This window comes from Ceratosolen solmsi, unplaced genomic scaffold, assembly GCF_000503995.2.
Source record: "Ceratosolen solmsi marchali unplaced genomic scaffold, CerSol_1.0 scaffold23, whole genome shotgun sequence".
Lineage (NCBI taxonomy): Eukaryota > Metazoa > Arthropoda > Insecta > Hymenoptera > Agaonidae > Ceratosolen > Ceratosolen solmsi.
The window spans coordinates 555589-570616 of record NW_011948430.1 but is presented as its reverse complement, the minus strand read 5'-3'; the positions used below and the strand labels follow the sequence as shown (position 1 = coordinate 570616).

Below are 15028 nucleotides of genomic sequence, written 5' to 3'. Positions count from 1 at the left end.
ATATATATATATATATATATATATAAAGTACGCTGATAAACTGGAGTTGAGAACAATTTCTGCATGTATGGATGGCATTCCATCGTAAAAATCATCTTCAATGTTCATGGAACACTAAGCTATGCATGTATCCTTCTAGAATTTATTATTTGTAATATAATCAACTTTGCTATCCTATTACGTATTATAAAAACTAAAGCTCATTATTATCAATAGTGCACTGACCTACATATTATGATTATTATAAATTATTGTGTATTAGCTTGAAGTATTAGCTTTTTACTTCTTTTCACCATTACTGATTCTTTTTGTCAATACTGCGTGCATATGTAGGTTAAAATAATATGTTCTTGCAGTAAATTTTTCATTACAATATTATATGCAATATTTTGATATAAAAAATCATAAATCGTTTGCACTTTTTCATTCAAGATATTAATTATACTGATATGAAGATTTCAGCAAATTGGAAAATGCTGCAATCACGTATCGTATTTTTTAAAGTTTCATTCTTTCTCTGTAATTTCAAAAAGACAATTTTTTTTCTTTGGAGCTTTAAATTTATCAAAGTACTTGACAAATATAATGCAGCAATGATAATGGGAAGGATAAATTTTTGTTGACCTCGTATTTGAATGACAATTGACTGTGTACTTTAAATTTTATCGAAACTTTACATGCATTTTTTCAAAACTACTTTTTTCAAACTGACTTTACACAAAACATTCCACAAATATTCATTGGTTTAGTTGAAATGTTAACTATAGTTTTCAAATGGTTTTACATACTTTTTTACAATATAAAATAATATAAAATAGTTTTTTCTTAAAAAAGTTATACTAAATAAATATTCAGTAGACAAAAATGATACTTTTTATGATCTAATATCACTACTATATTAAAAATTAATATTTTTAATTTATCCTACAAAGTTTTTATACTACTTTTTAAATAAATTTCGAAAGATTATATTTTTATTGTATAGTGAAAGTTTTGCTAATAATCTGCACAGTCGTGAATTTCTTTTTGAACAACTGATTTGTTTGAACAACTGACCCAGCAAACAGAGTATCAATATTGATCATTATTGATAAATATTGTCGTATAAAATTGTCATTTAGTCAAATGCATATTTAATAAACGTATATAATTTAAAAAAATGTTTTCTTTACATTTATAATTTGTGATTAGTTACCGTTTAGATAATTCTAGTTCTTTTCTAATTCTTTTATTAAATATACAATATATAATATCAATACAGAAAAAAAAGATCTTGTCCGTTGCTTGGAGTAAGATTGAGACATAAATTTCAGAAAGTTATGTGTGAGAAAAAAGAGGACGGCATATCTCTTTCGTATAGGTTGAAATCTATGATCGTCTTTAATATAATTGTAAGTATAATTGTAATTTTAATTAAATTTTAATAATCAAAGCCAATTAGGTTATCCACGCCAAAACGATATTTTTGATCCAATAACGTATAAATAAAGTATAAATAAACAAAAATGAAAGTTTATTTTACATATATTGTTTATTATAACACTAATATTGATACCAATTTTTTTTAATATATTTGTTATAATACGACTTTCTTGTTACGTGTCGCACACGATAAGACAGGATCCGTTATTCTAGCGATTAAAATTAATGAAATAACAATCTAATATATAGATAACGATCTCATGTTTATATCGAATTTAATTATGTACTAGACAAATTCATAATATATTTTTTTTTTTATTTATTTAATTAATATTGACATTGTTCGACACAATGAAAGTTTCTTTAAAGTAAAAAAAATTATTATAGTTATATTTACTGAATATTATAATAAATTTCTATATTAGGCCTATTCTACTTAATATCATAAATGAAAACTCAACTTTTTTCCTTCTTTAATTTATCCTTTTACGCATATAGTAATAACAAATTATTCACATAAAATACTTTCTTTTCATAAAATATAGCAACATTGGTAGAGGTATGTATTTACATTGTTCCGATCGATTTTCCCATATGTAAAATTTAAAAAACGATATTTAATAATACTTGATTTTAAAATGTAGCTTTCCATTTTAATAAAATTACGATCTTTTCAATATCTTTCTAATAATTTGAACGTATAAATCTCATTATGCACGGTTGTAATTTGCAAAAAGTAGTTATATGAAATGAGAAAGAGAGAGGCAAAGGAAAGTACATCGGCTTGCAGTCATCTTATCGATACAATAATACGGGGATAATAATCTGCGGGTCTGTGCATCCCGTTCGCATTATTGTCTGATCCTCCATAAAGGTTCAGTCGGCTGAAAACTAAGCGCCCACCATTACGTGTCCCTGAGCTGCACAAACCGACAGAGCGACATTCGCGATACGGCTCTCTAATTCCAAGAGTCTACTCTCTCCCTCCCCGCCCCTTTATCGCCAACTCACTCACTCACTCACTCACTCTCACTCTCACTCTCATTCTCATTCTCATTCTCTCTCTCTCTCTCTCTCTCTCTCTCTCTCTCTGCTCTCTCGACATATCTACCTATCTATATATTTATATCACACACATGCATACGCACTATTCCATTCTATCTATTTGTTCCTCTGACTCTCTTTGCTATCTAGGGGAAATTCCTCTCTTTTGCGTTCACATTATCCCTCGATGCCATTACTCTCGTTAATGACTCGCAAGGCTTCTATAGCTCAAGCTTTGCAGAGCTTATGTATATCGCTCTTTACCTGACAACTATTCAATTCAATAAATAATCGTATTTCACTGTCAATAATTTCTAATTTTCATATACAATCATATTGAAAAATTTTTCATTAGGACAAAATTTTACAAATGAAAATCTAATTGAAAATCATTATGTACAAGATTGCTTTATAAAATTGGAATTAGAAATATAATATATTTGAAGAGAATGCAAGACTTTATATAATTAAACGTACAACATGTATGTTCACAACTTTTAGATTTTATGAAATTTCTATGAAATTAATAAATCTATGAAATTTATTTTAAAAACTTTAGTATGATTCAAATATAGTTACTCAAATATAATTATACATATATTAATTGAAATATTTAATTGAATTAAAATCATTTCATATTGATATGTTCGCCACTAACCATATTTCTTAGATCGAACAAATATATAAGTTGACCTTTTCTTTAATTGCAATTGTATTTTATATTAGCCTTAATAAATCCAGAATGTATTCACTTTTATTAAATAATTAGTAAATAGTACTGAGATATTCAGCGTTGATTGCATCTTTACTAAAGCAATTAATAGTGCTAATCAAATTTAACAGAAAATCTAAATTAACAAGTTAATATTTTAAAGTAAAATTCATTATTATTATCATCAATTCAATTCTTAGATAAAAATTTGGTTCGCAATAGCTATACCAACATAAGATATTAAACTGATTATTCTTAAACTGATAACAAAGTTTTTCCTCCGTGGAACTACCATTTCATATCATCTCAACGTACAACATTAAATGGTTCATTTAATAAGTCGTTTAAATAATACCATAAACTCAACAAATTAGAATTAAATATATGGATGAAGAAATATAAGCTTCAAAAATGTTTCGACCGCATTTTCGTGATTTAATTTTCAAGATAGGTAAAATACTTTATGAAGTTCTTTTGAAAAATTCACATCAATCTTTTTGATATTTCAATTTTCTTTTGTACATAAACAATTGATATTAAATCCTATATTATTATTTTTGAAGCCGGTGTTTCACAAACAATTATAAAACAATATACATAAATATTGTTTAATTTCAATAACAGAGAAGTAATATAAAAGTTCCACCTTCGCAATATTTGAATAGTTTACTTCAAGGGTTTAATTATTTCAAATTTAATTGATATGCTCATAAATTTCTATGTAAGCTAATGGCGTTCCAAATTATATATATATATATATATATATATATATATATATTTTTTTTTTTTTTTTTTTTTTTAATGTGTTGCATATATTTAAGTAATGATATCTTCAAATTTATGGAATATTGTAAATATATATTGAATAGTTACATACACAGAAACGTCAAGTATACGAAAGAATATTTTACACAATTAAGAAAAATGGAATATGATCATTATAGAGGCATAAATTATTATTTAATACTAGAATTATGCAATTTCGTGTTTAAATTTTACTAATCAATTAATATTTATGATGATATCGCATTTTCAAGATCAATATTTGATTGCTTTAAGAAATTTAGAATCAATTAAAAATCATAAACTTACACTTAGACTTGGAATCGCTGTTATAAATAAACAGCTGCAATTTTTCTAATATTTAAGATATTACAATATTATTGGAAAAGTTTAAAAACCATTTCGAAATGCAGATAAAAATTGTTTGTAAAATATATATTATAAATAGAGAACAATATATTCGAATAGTATACACTCTTCTTTTCTCATATTTCTACTTATATTCCTATAATTATCTTACGTTACACGTCACATTTCCTTCATATTTTCAGAAGAATTAAAAAGAAAGAGAAAATATATGGTATACCGATCAACCACAACGATTCTCATCCATCGAATAGACCGAGATTTATATCCTTTTATCTTGTAGCCTTCTTCCGCAGATCTTGATCTTAAGGGAGATAACATTTTTTGCAGTCTCTTTTTTCTTATTTTTTCCGCCCATTCCACGAGACGAAAGAAAGAGCAGCTGAAGCTTTAGATGCACGGGCTTGTATAAAGAGAGGGTCAAAGCGAATAAAAATAAAATGATAGAAAAAGTTGAATGCGTGTAGGCGCGCTTGATCGCAAGTTACATTCGTGCATTATAGCGAAGTAGGAGGTAGGTAATGGAATTTAATATATTCTCGAAGCTGTAATTGATTTTTAGAAGAAAAAAAATTACCTTTACGATATGCAGGGAGGATTGTCGATTTTGGAAGGCACGCACGAGTATTGAGGAAAAAGAAAGGCGTAGATTTCAAGCTAATGGCTAGTATTAGCTGAACAAACCACGACCGATATTCATTATAATACCATATATATACTATATGACTGTACTGACTCTGCACTCGACTTTCTTCGATGCGCAATCCACGTTGCACTTTTCTTAATGCGGCCAGCACTTTCCTCTGACTCGCACATCACAGCCCTAATATGGTTTTTTTCACCCTCGACCGTTGCTTCGACCTCCACTCTTAGATACCAAACATTTTGCTAAGTGGATGAGGGACAAGTACTTTTGTAATGAAAACATAATGCTTCTCTATAAGAAGCTACTAAGTATTTGACTTTTTTACCAGAAGCAAACCCATTCGTCCTTTATTACCAGCTAATTTAACTTTTGTGCTCCTTCGTAGAGAAAGTGCGCCCTCAACTCAACAACCTCACTAATCCTTAATATTGCCTGCAAATGTTACGCCCTCGAGCTACAATTGAGAAACTTAAACTTCGAGCAAATAGTGATTATTAATTTAGAAAATCTTTGAGCGGTATAGGATTTCATCGAATAATAGTGAAATAGAAATTTAAAATTTTAAATTTCATTATTATGTAATTAATATTGTATATTTTTATTCGAGTAACTACCTCAAAGATTCTGTTATGAAACTTACAGATATCATGTTTTGTACTATCAAAACAGAATTTTATTAAAACATTTGATATTAATTTACGTTCAATAGCATTTTTCAATTAACATAAATTATCTTTAAATTTGTAAAAACTAACTATGAATTTCTTAAAGTTTTAAGAATATTTATTCTCCGATAATTTTTTTTTTTAGTAAGTATAGAGAATAATTCAAGCACCATAAAACTGCATAATGTATAATGAAGTTTGTAAAGTCTTACATTACAATGAAGTACATCGTTGTAAAATTCTATGAGTCCGTTTTGCAACTTTAATAGATAATTTGTGTATATCTTTGCAAAATAAAACTATATTCATGTGCAAATTAATTAAATTTATTTATTCGCATTTGCCTTTCCTTCTCAGATATTTTATATACGAACAATTGGTGTTATATATATCTATCGGAGGCAAATAGTATACGTCAACGTTGTAAAATAATCCTTCCCTCCCACCCCCCCGCCTCCCCGTAACCCATAAATTCTGCACCACACCGCTCGAGTAATCTGGCGCGGGTCAAGCTTTTCAATGCGTTTCAAATGAGAGTCTGACGCGAATTCGATTACTCGCCATTTTTCATTATTTCGCAATTCAATTTCCATTTGCATGGCTATATGTGCTATCAAATGATTGTACATATAAATGGGCAGAAATTGAGTAGCGAGGGACGGGACGACTGGAGCAGGACGAATGAAGACGTAATACATTAGTTGTACATGTAGTCGGTCACTCGCATCGGTTTTCTCAAATGTTAAGATTCTTTTGCATATGGTATGGAGAAAATCAAGGAGGAACATGAGATATACTTCCATGACAGTGAACTTTGGATTTAAAAGTGGATTTATCTTATTACGAATATCATTGAATACTTATAAATGTGACAAATTAGAGTTATTATATCGAAAGATTATCGTAAATAGTAGTAAAATATACGTGAATCGATTCCCACGTTTCGAACAAAATGTGAACGTAAAAAAATAATCTAAATTGACTACAATGGATAAATAGGCGATGAATAAAAATGGGACAATGTGCATTTAAATAAACGAAAATATACAAAATGAATGTGGAATTTTTAACGCCGGAGTGGTGACGAACATGATCTAAAGAGTTAAATATCGCTTAAAAATTATTTTCTTTAGACGGCGAGAGAAGGAGGTCGAATATTCAAATATTCCCCTCGTATGCAGCCCAAGGTAACTTCATCAATCTCATACAAAATTTCTTTTATACCAGGAGACAAAGCATTCGGAAATTAAGATAACGACATAAACTTGCCGCTCTCGTGTTCGCGACGATTTTTCAAGCACTCGGATTTCAATCTCGCAGTTTAGGCGCTGTTTGCGGCACCGTCGCGCAATATCAAAGGAATCGAGGGCCGAGAAAAGAGAATGCCAAGGAGGGACCAAGAACGAGGCTAATCCCTATAGATGAGGGAACGAGAGTACGAGAGGAGACGAACTCGCGGCTGACGTGGCATCAAACTCCGCGCTAATTGCATTTGTGCGAAGGCGCCGACGCGGCGACTAAGTTGGATTATCGGAAAAGCGTCGACGGGGGAATTCCCTCGACGTCTTGCGATCGTGAGAGAACAAACGCACGGGCGAACTATAGCCCCAAGTTTCCTAGCCATTGAGAGTCACGAATGGGGAATAAGGTGACCGCGCGAGCGGATCCAGCCGAGTGCGATGATCCCCTGTGCAGCCCTCTGAAATTTATCCCATCCGTCCTCGTTGCACGACCATACGAAAGAGTGAGAATTTCATCGGCATATATCAGCAAAGAGGTCGAGAGTCGAAGTCGGGGGCGAATTTTTCAGCTCTGCCCGATCAGCAAGATTGAGAATCGAAGCCGTCGTCGTCGGCCACGTGAGTATATCAATATCCCCCCCCCCCCCCCCCCCATCACAGCCGCGACATTTCCCACGATTTTCCCGATTTCTCGTAGCTCGCTCAGCGAATTTACGACGATGAGAAAGACAGGTCATACTTCCTGGGCGATATTCGCTTATGTAGCGCCACGGACAGCTCGGGTCTACTAATACACGCGTGCAAAATGTTACGACGGCGACCTGCTACACGTATATGGAAAGGAAACTTTGCTCCTCGATAAGACTTTACGTCGAGGTCTACTACGAGTAACGGATTGATTTTAAAATTAAGACTATCTTCAGTTTCCGTACTGGGCAAGTTTTTACTTTTTTCCTCCTCCGAAGAAGCACGAGCCTGTTAATTTATTTGGAAGTAAAAAATCCTTTAAAAAAAAAACCAATTCAATTGTCCTGTTAACAGAAAAAAAAGAAGAAGAAAAAGAAAACAAAAATCAGCAATAGCGTATGCTAAATAATTTGAACGAGTTTCGTATCTAATCAATATTTATTTATACCAAGCAAATAACACTTACTTTATTTAAATTCGTTTCAAACAATTATATTTATTTATTTATTCAGATAATTGTACTTACAAATACATATTTAATAATTATTATATAAATATCTCCGTAAAAAAAATTCCCCTTTTTTTTTTTTTTTTTTTTTTTTTTTTTGTTACTAATACGATTAAGAAACGAATAATATTTGCATATTCACACAAAGACACAAAGTCACAAACTTTAATTAAAATAATACAATATGCCTATATACATTTATATGTGACAAATTAATTTGACTCGGAAATCTTACACGAACAAAGGGGCATTTATTCAAAATTAGAAGCGGAAAACTTTTTAAAAGTTATGAGGAACGAGGGCACTTTCTTACGGTACGCATTGTGCAAGAATGCGAGAAAATAGAACGCCAAGTAGAACGAATGCGATTGAAAGAGTGAAATAGTTGGCGTTAAATGTGTACCGTACAGGGGAAGAGAGATAGATAGAGTAAGAGGGAGAGTGAGAGTGAGAGAGTGTGTGAGAGTGTGTGTGTGTGTGTGTGTGTGTGTGTGAGAGAGAGAGATAATAGAAAAGAGGAGCATTATTTGTCGATATTATATAGCAGGCTTCTTCGTTAGTGTCACCTGCAAATGCAACCCCGAGATTTATCGTATCGAGAATCCCGATAAGGAAGCTTCAGAAGGAAAAATCACGAAAAGGACGTGAAAAAACTTTCCATCCACCTTCTTCTCATGCTCGTCGAGAGGGAGACAGAGTGGACGAATAAGCGAGATGAGGAAAAAAGGCACGGGAGAAAAGGGATGAAAGAAGGAGAAGAAAGCCGAGAGTGGGAGGAAAGTTGAGGAAAAGCCTGGTCGGATTTCGTGCGCAATCCGCACGTATCCGGCAGCCTCTTTCCGGTCTGTCTCTCCCTATTCCAGTCCTTGCCCCTGGTCGCAACTTAATTCGTCCCGAGCGTCCGAAGTCCAGGCACGTGGACTAATGCCGAGTACAGCTCGTTTATCCCCGTACGTGCGTGGGCCTTCGCTCGCCGTCGCGTCCTTCCGCACGAGCCTCGAACCATGTAAAAAAGGGAAGTCGGGGATCGAGCCCTTCGTGACTCGGTAGTACCTTGGGCACCTCGAAGCGCAATCGCCAAAGGCGTCCCGTACAAGGGAGAGAATAATCGTAATCGCCTTATCCGCCAGTATATAACGAGCCGCAAGTTCCAACGGACATTAATCTTGAGAGGCGATGCCTGCGAATCGCTTGATATGCGCCTCTCGACTTTCCCGTCTCGCTCGAATCTATCCGGATGAGCTGCGCTTAATGCGCGTATGCGCGACGGTTCTTCTCGAGCCGGCGATTCTCGGCTTACTGCGGCCGTTTGCCTTACTCGCACCCCCCCCTCCCCACCCCCACACCGCGCATTTTCGTTTCTTTTTTATTTTTCGTTTCTTTTTTTTTTTTCTTTTTTACAGCTCGTACACAAATCTAAGCGATTCCCACGTGGTAACATAGCTACGCACATCCTCCTGTCGGATAAACGGACTCTTTTGGCAAATCTGCGACCATGTATTTATGAGCGGCTGGCATTATCATCGAGGCCGTGAAATCCATCACGACTTGATAAGCGATTTAACGCAAAATTTGACCCATGCAACTCCGCCGACGTCGATTCATCTGTTTGGAGATTTTCAATCTTTACACAATGCACTTTCTACCAGTCTGCATTTTGTTCAAATACAAACAATTTTACCATCGTAAGAGCCCGATCTCATGATGGCTCGTGCACTCGGCTCCATCTACACTTTCGCAATTTCCATTACTCTCATCATCGCCGCGCAAACATTCCTCTTATTTACATAGTCTACTATTGATAAATTACAGAATTACTAGACGATACGTCGAGCCTCGAACTATTTCTTCTATTCTTATACTCCCCCCATGAAATGAATTACTCAACTGTGCAGGTGTATTTGTCCTTAAGATTTCTAACTGTCACTTTACAATTAAAATTGTATATCATATGATAATCGAATTTCATGAATTCTATAAAATTCTTTTCAATAATAATTAACTATTTAAAATTGTTTCACTTGATTGCGATAGACGCTTTGTTTTTATTCTTTGTCATTTGACATGAAGCATAGAATAGAAAGTCGAGAATAAAAGTGAAGATGATCAAGCATAAAAATGTTTATATACCTATATTTATAATCGGAGTTTTTATCGCTCGAATCAACTGTTACAATCAACCATCAGAATACCGATAAGCTTTTTGCTTTTATCCGTATCTCGTTCATTAATATATTTATAAAGATGGTTTTTTTTTTATAACGTATCTATATGAAAATACTTTGTTTTTAATTAAAATGGACTTATAAGTCTTAAAGATAGGGAAGATGAAAAATAATTCCCTCTCGCTCTCTTTCTATAAAAGTTTACAAAGTTTTATCTTGTAGGGGAATGAGTAATTCATTATAAAATGTCAATCACGAAGCATATCCTCCTTTTATTTGGTATGTGCACTTAGTGAAATATCATCAATATAGTGACGCACAGATAGTGAGAGAGATAGTGAGACAGATAGTGAGAGAGATAGATAGAGAGAGAGAGAGAGAGAGAGAGAGAGAGAGAGAGAGAGAGAGAGAGAGAGAGAGAGTCGCCAGCATTCGACACTTTCTTTCCGATTTATAAAAGTTGACTCTCAATGAAAATGCACTAGTGTAAAAAAAAACTATACGCGGAGGCGGAAATTAGCGCGGCCGTAATCTTTGAAGACGGCCAACACTCATTTCCTGGATATTTAGTATGTCACTACATAGAACTACAACGACGGAAAATAACTGCATGTGCAGAACAATGTCAGAATGAGAGGGGGCAGAGAGTGAGAGAGAGAGAGAGAGAGAGAGATATTGGCGGACACCGAGTGGAAAAAGGAAGAGAAGGAAAGTTGTTGCTACATTACGAACGATAAATCTTGTAGCAGTCTCTATTAAGTGAGTGCGGAGGGAGGATGTAGGAGAATGAGGATGAGGATGAGGATGAAGATGAAGGTGAATAGGTCGCTGTGATACCGCGATACAGCCACTAAGAGCCATAATGCGCAATGCTTACACTCTTATTCGCGTATCTCCGCTCCTTTCTTGCTCGTTTTTGCTCTATATTAAAGTGGAAGCTTCAGGATCGCAACGATATACGAGTATTTGATACGCGGTGAGTTTCTGTACAGAGCACGAGTCTCACGAGAGGAAACCATTTTTCACGTTTATTTTTCATTTTTCATCCCATGATGAAGAGAAAAGAGGACAGATCATAAACACACATTGTTGTACAGGGTAAAACGAGCTATCGGAAAAAGTGCGCACGAGTCAGCATTTTTAAGGGCAAGAGGGGAGGGTAGGTCTCAAGACGCGCTCGTTGGCTCTTTCGGACATGCAGTACTATTTATCGACGACGTGGCAAATACTTTGTGAGTAGCAAATTGTAAATAATGCAAGCCAAGCAGGTGAAAATCACCGATATCGAGATAGGCGAGCGAAGGGCAAACGCCATAAGTCATAACAACTCATTGAAATTATCATCCTTGATGGATTTTCAAATACCATTATTAGGCGTCCTAATACCAATTCCCGTCGACTTGACAACACTGTGCATTCAGTATCTGAATATCACCATCAACCACTTATACCTATAAGTTTATACGTATGGCGTACGTAAAAATTAAACAAATGTGGTAACCGCTCGTAAGATATGAATGATCGAGAACAATTATCGAGATTATCGAGATGTGATCTAGCGAGCGGCTAGGAAGCAATTAACGTTCTTTCGGCCATTTGGAGTTTTCATACCACATGAATTACATCCAGGACTATATGTAAAAGTATGACAGGAGAGAGCGCCGTTCCTTCTATTTACGCCCATATTAGAGTGTTCGGCAAGAGGCTCGACACAGGAATCTCGATACGAGAGGAAGAATAAAGAAAACGATTGGACAAATCGGGGAAGGGAGGACTGTGGAAAATAAGACATTCCACAATTTATGTTACAGACTGGAAATAAAAAAAAAAACACAAAAGCTTCGTGACTCCCTCGACGACAGCGTTGAAATAAACGTGTATCGGTCGATGGTAAGGTGGAGCTAAAGAGAAGATTGAAAGAACGTAAAAATGCAAAATGGTTATTATATTATATACACCGTAAGATTTTGTAGTTTCATGCTTTTCATTTACTGTCCAAGTACTTAAACCAAGTCCACGCCGAGTGCTTATTTTTAAGTGGAGCCGAGAAATTAGTTATCCATCTACCTATCGAGTACAGCATCCTCTCGCTTCCAGTCGATTATAGAAAAACTTCCATGATTATCCGAGAGAGCCAAAGCTAGAAATTAATTGATTCGAGACACTTCCAGGTGCTGATCTGATAATCTTGGCTCCCAGCGCTTTCGCGTTAAGTGGCTAATTATACGAGGACGAAGCCAATAAACATTAACAATGCTGAGTGTGTAATGTGCTTGGGTATGTAACAGAGAAAGATGGCCTCAAGCCACAAGGTACAAGAGGGAGAAGAAAAAATGTAAATACAACAATATTGTATCCGATCATAATTGGAGTGCCCGTTACGACTCTTTAATGTCTCTATCCGACAAACTGCCGAATATTCATTGAATACAATACATACAAGACGCGTGTACGCATCTGTGAGCACCTTCGCTCTCTTGTCAAGAGCGCCATGATTGTTGATTAAGGATAGAAGAATAGCATCGATAAGTTTGCAAGACCCCTTTCCGATCGTATAAGCTGCTGTAAAGGAAAGATATGGATTCGGATTCGGATTCGGATTCGGATTCGGATTCGGATTCGGATTCGGATTCGGATTTGGATTTGGAATTACACGCGAAGATTGGCCAAGCTCTGCGAAGCTTATGGAAATGTTCGAAAACTTGATTGGAATTAGATACAGTACCGCCGTCCGAAGCAAATATATTATTTGTGTGTGCTTGAGCTTAGAATGGAGATGGTACCTAGTGACCATGATGGGAATAAATGAAGCATACTCAGAGCCGAGTAAACGATTACATTGGTAAGCATATATATGAAGAAGTAGCGAGGATTAAAGCAAATTCGACGTTCGTTTGGGACTCTGTCACTTTACGCTATTTAACGTCATGTCGAGACACTACGGGATAAATGTCTCGCTATTCCCGTAGGATCAGCGACACGAAAGTCAAGATTGACTCGAGCTATACGTGCACATACATATATATATATATATCGTCTGGTATGACGTAAACTCCAGCGATACATGTACGTCGGTCTATATTTGTATTTGCGAAGGGATTGGATTGGAAGGGGTGGGCAGCAGCGCGCCTCTGTGCATTACATTCAGACCAAATGGATGCGCTATCGTTATCTTGCGACGACCATCGTTTCGACGCTCGTATTTTGCAGCGGGGTTTGTCAGGCAACCGATCCATTCCAATAAGCTCAGCAACGCCTATTTCCTTTTTCTCCATTTGACCTCTTACTTGACCGCTTTTTTTACGTCAGTACCACGCTACGACCTACTTAGCTCGCAACCATAATGGAGCGCGAATTCACTCGATGGTCTTCGAAGAAGCGAGCATTCCCGAGAACGAAAATTAATCGTGCTACTTCGGCTGACGCTTATTCCAAGAAAACATATCCAAACTGCATCTACTTCTGGGTTAACAAAAGAAATTGAAGAGAAACAAGAAAGAAAAAGAAGGGGAAAAAAGGAGCTAAAATTAGGAATTGACGTTCTTGCCCCTTTGCGCATTGACTGAAAGTACGGGAAATTCGAGTTAAGCAAGAAATTACTCGAGTTGGCTAATTTAAACTTACAGACAACTCATGGATCTTTATCTTCTTGGATGTGCACACACATCTCGAAAACATAGTTTCAACGTTGAAACATTCGATTCGTGAAGAAGTATGAGGGGAAAAGCACACGGACAAACAAAACATAAAATAAAATGGCAAAAAGTATGTTGTTTACAACGCGCAGAATTACAAAGGACACTAAGCCAAATTATTCGTTGTGGTGCTTTTAATATTTATTTTTACGACGAAAAGGTTTTTCATTCCTGTTTTTTTTTTGTTTTTGTATTTTTTGTTTTATTGTTTCTTTTTTTCTATTCGCCAACGTGCACTTCCGCGAGAAATATGCAAAATATAAAATTACAGTCGTACGGTAAAGGTACGCTGTAAGCTCGACAGTACGCTGATTCTTATCAATCGATCGCTTGAAAAAATTAAAACAAATGAGTCCCCTTAACAGAATATGTGCTACACTATTATTTCATATATGTGTGAAAGTAAAATTAACATCGTGAGTGAGTAGCCATAGATGTGCAAGGTACAAATCTCTCCAATGAAGAAATATCGACTGCAAATCCATCCAACCGTAGACGAGACGAAGAGATTAAACAGACAAACCTACGAGAGAGAGAGAGAGAGAGAGAGAGAGAGAGAGAGATACAAGACTTTTATCCATTATAGGCTCAATGCAGTGTAGAGATAAAACTATGACTCGAGATAGAGCGACAGTTTCCTTTCTCGCTCTTGCGAAACAAACTGCTCAATTTGTGGTCCGGCAGCCGAACGAATGGCTGCATTTAGAGTTTCAGCAGTTTATGTATAGGTCATCTCGCTCTTACACACGTTTTACACCCACAACATAGATCCCGAGTATACGGCTACACATACGGAGTTCTAGTGGCATGGCACGGTCCACTCGTAAATCTCTAGTCATTTATCATAACTTCGAGGCTTGTCCTACCCCCCGCCCTCTTCGCGTCATTGCCGTCCTTCTCATCAACCTCTACAACCTTTTTCCATCGATACATCATACATCGAGCGTAAACGGGTTAAGGTACAACGTGCACTGAAAGCGCCCTCGCGACGTTCCACTTTCATAAATACGCTCTTCACGCGTCCCCGACTTATTTGTCATTTTTAATGATTGTTCACTATGACTCAAAGAAAGGAAGAAAAAAAAATGAGTCAG

The 15028-nt window shown here is 35.5% G+C and overlaps 1 protein-coding gene across 1 annotated transcript in view; it reads right to left on the bottom strand.

The window, feature by feature from the left end:
- Positions 1-15028, bottom strand: part of Pgant9 (polypeptide N-acetylgalactosaminyltransferase 9) — a 177879-nt gene that overhangs the window by 119937 nt on the left and 42914 nt on the right. The window lies entirely within an intron of this gene.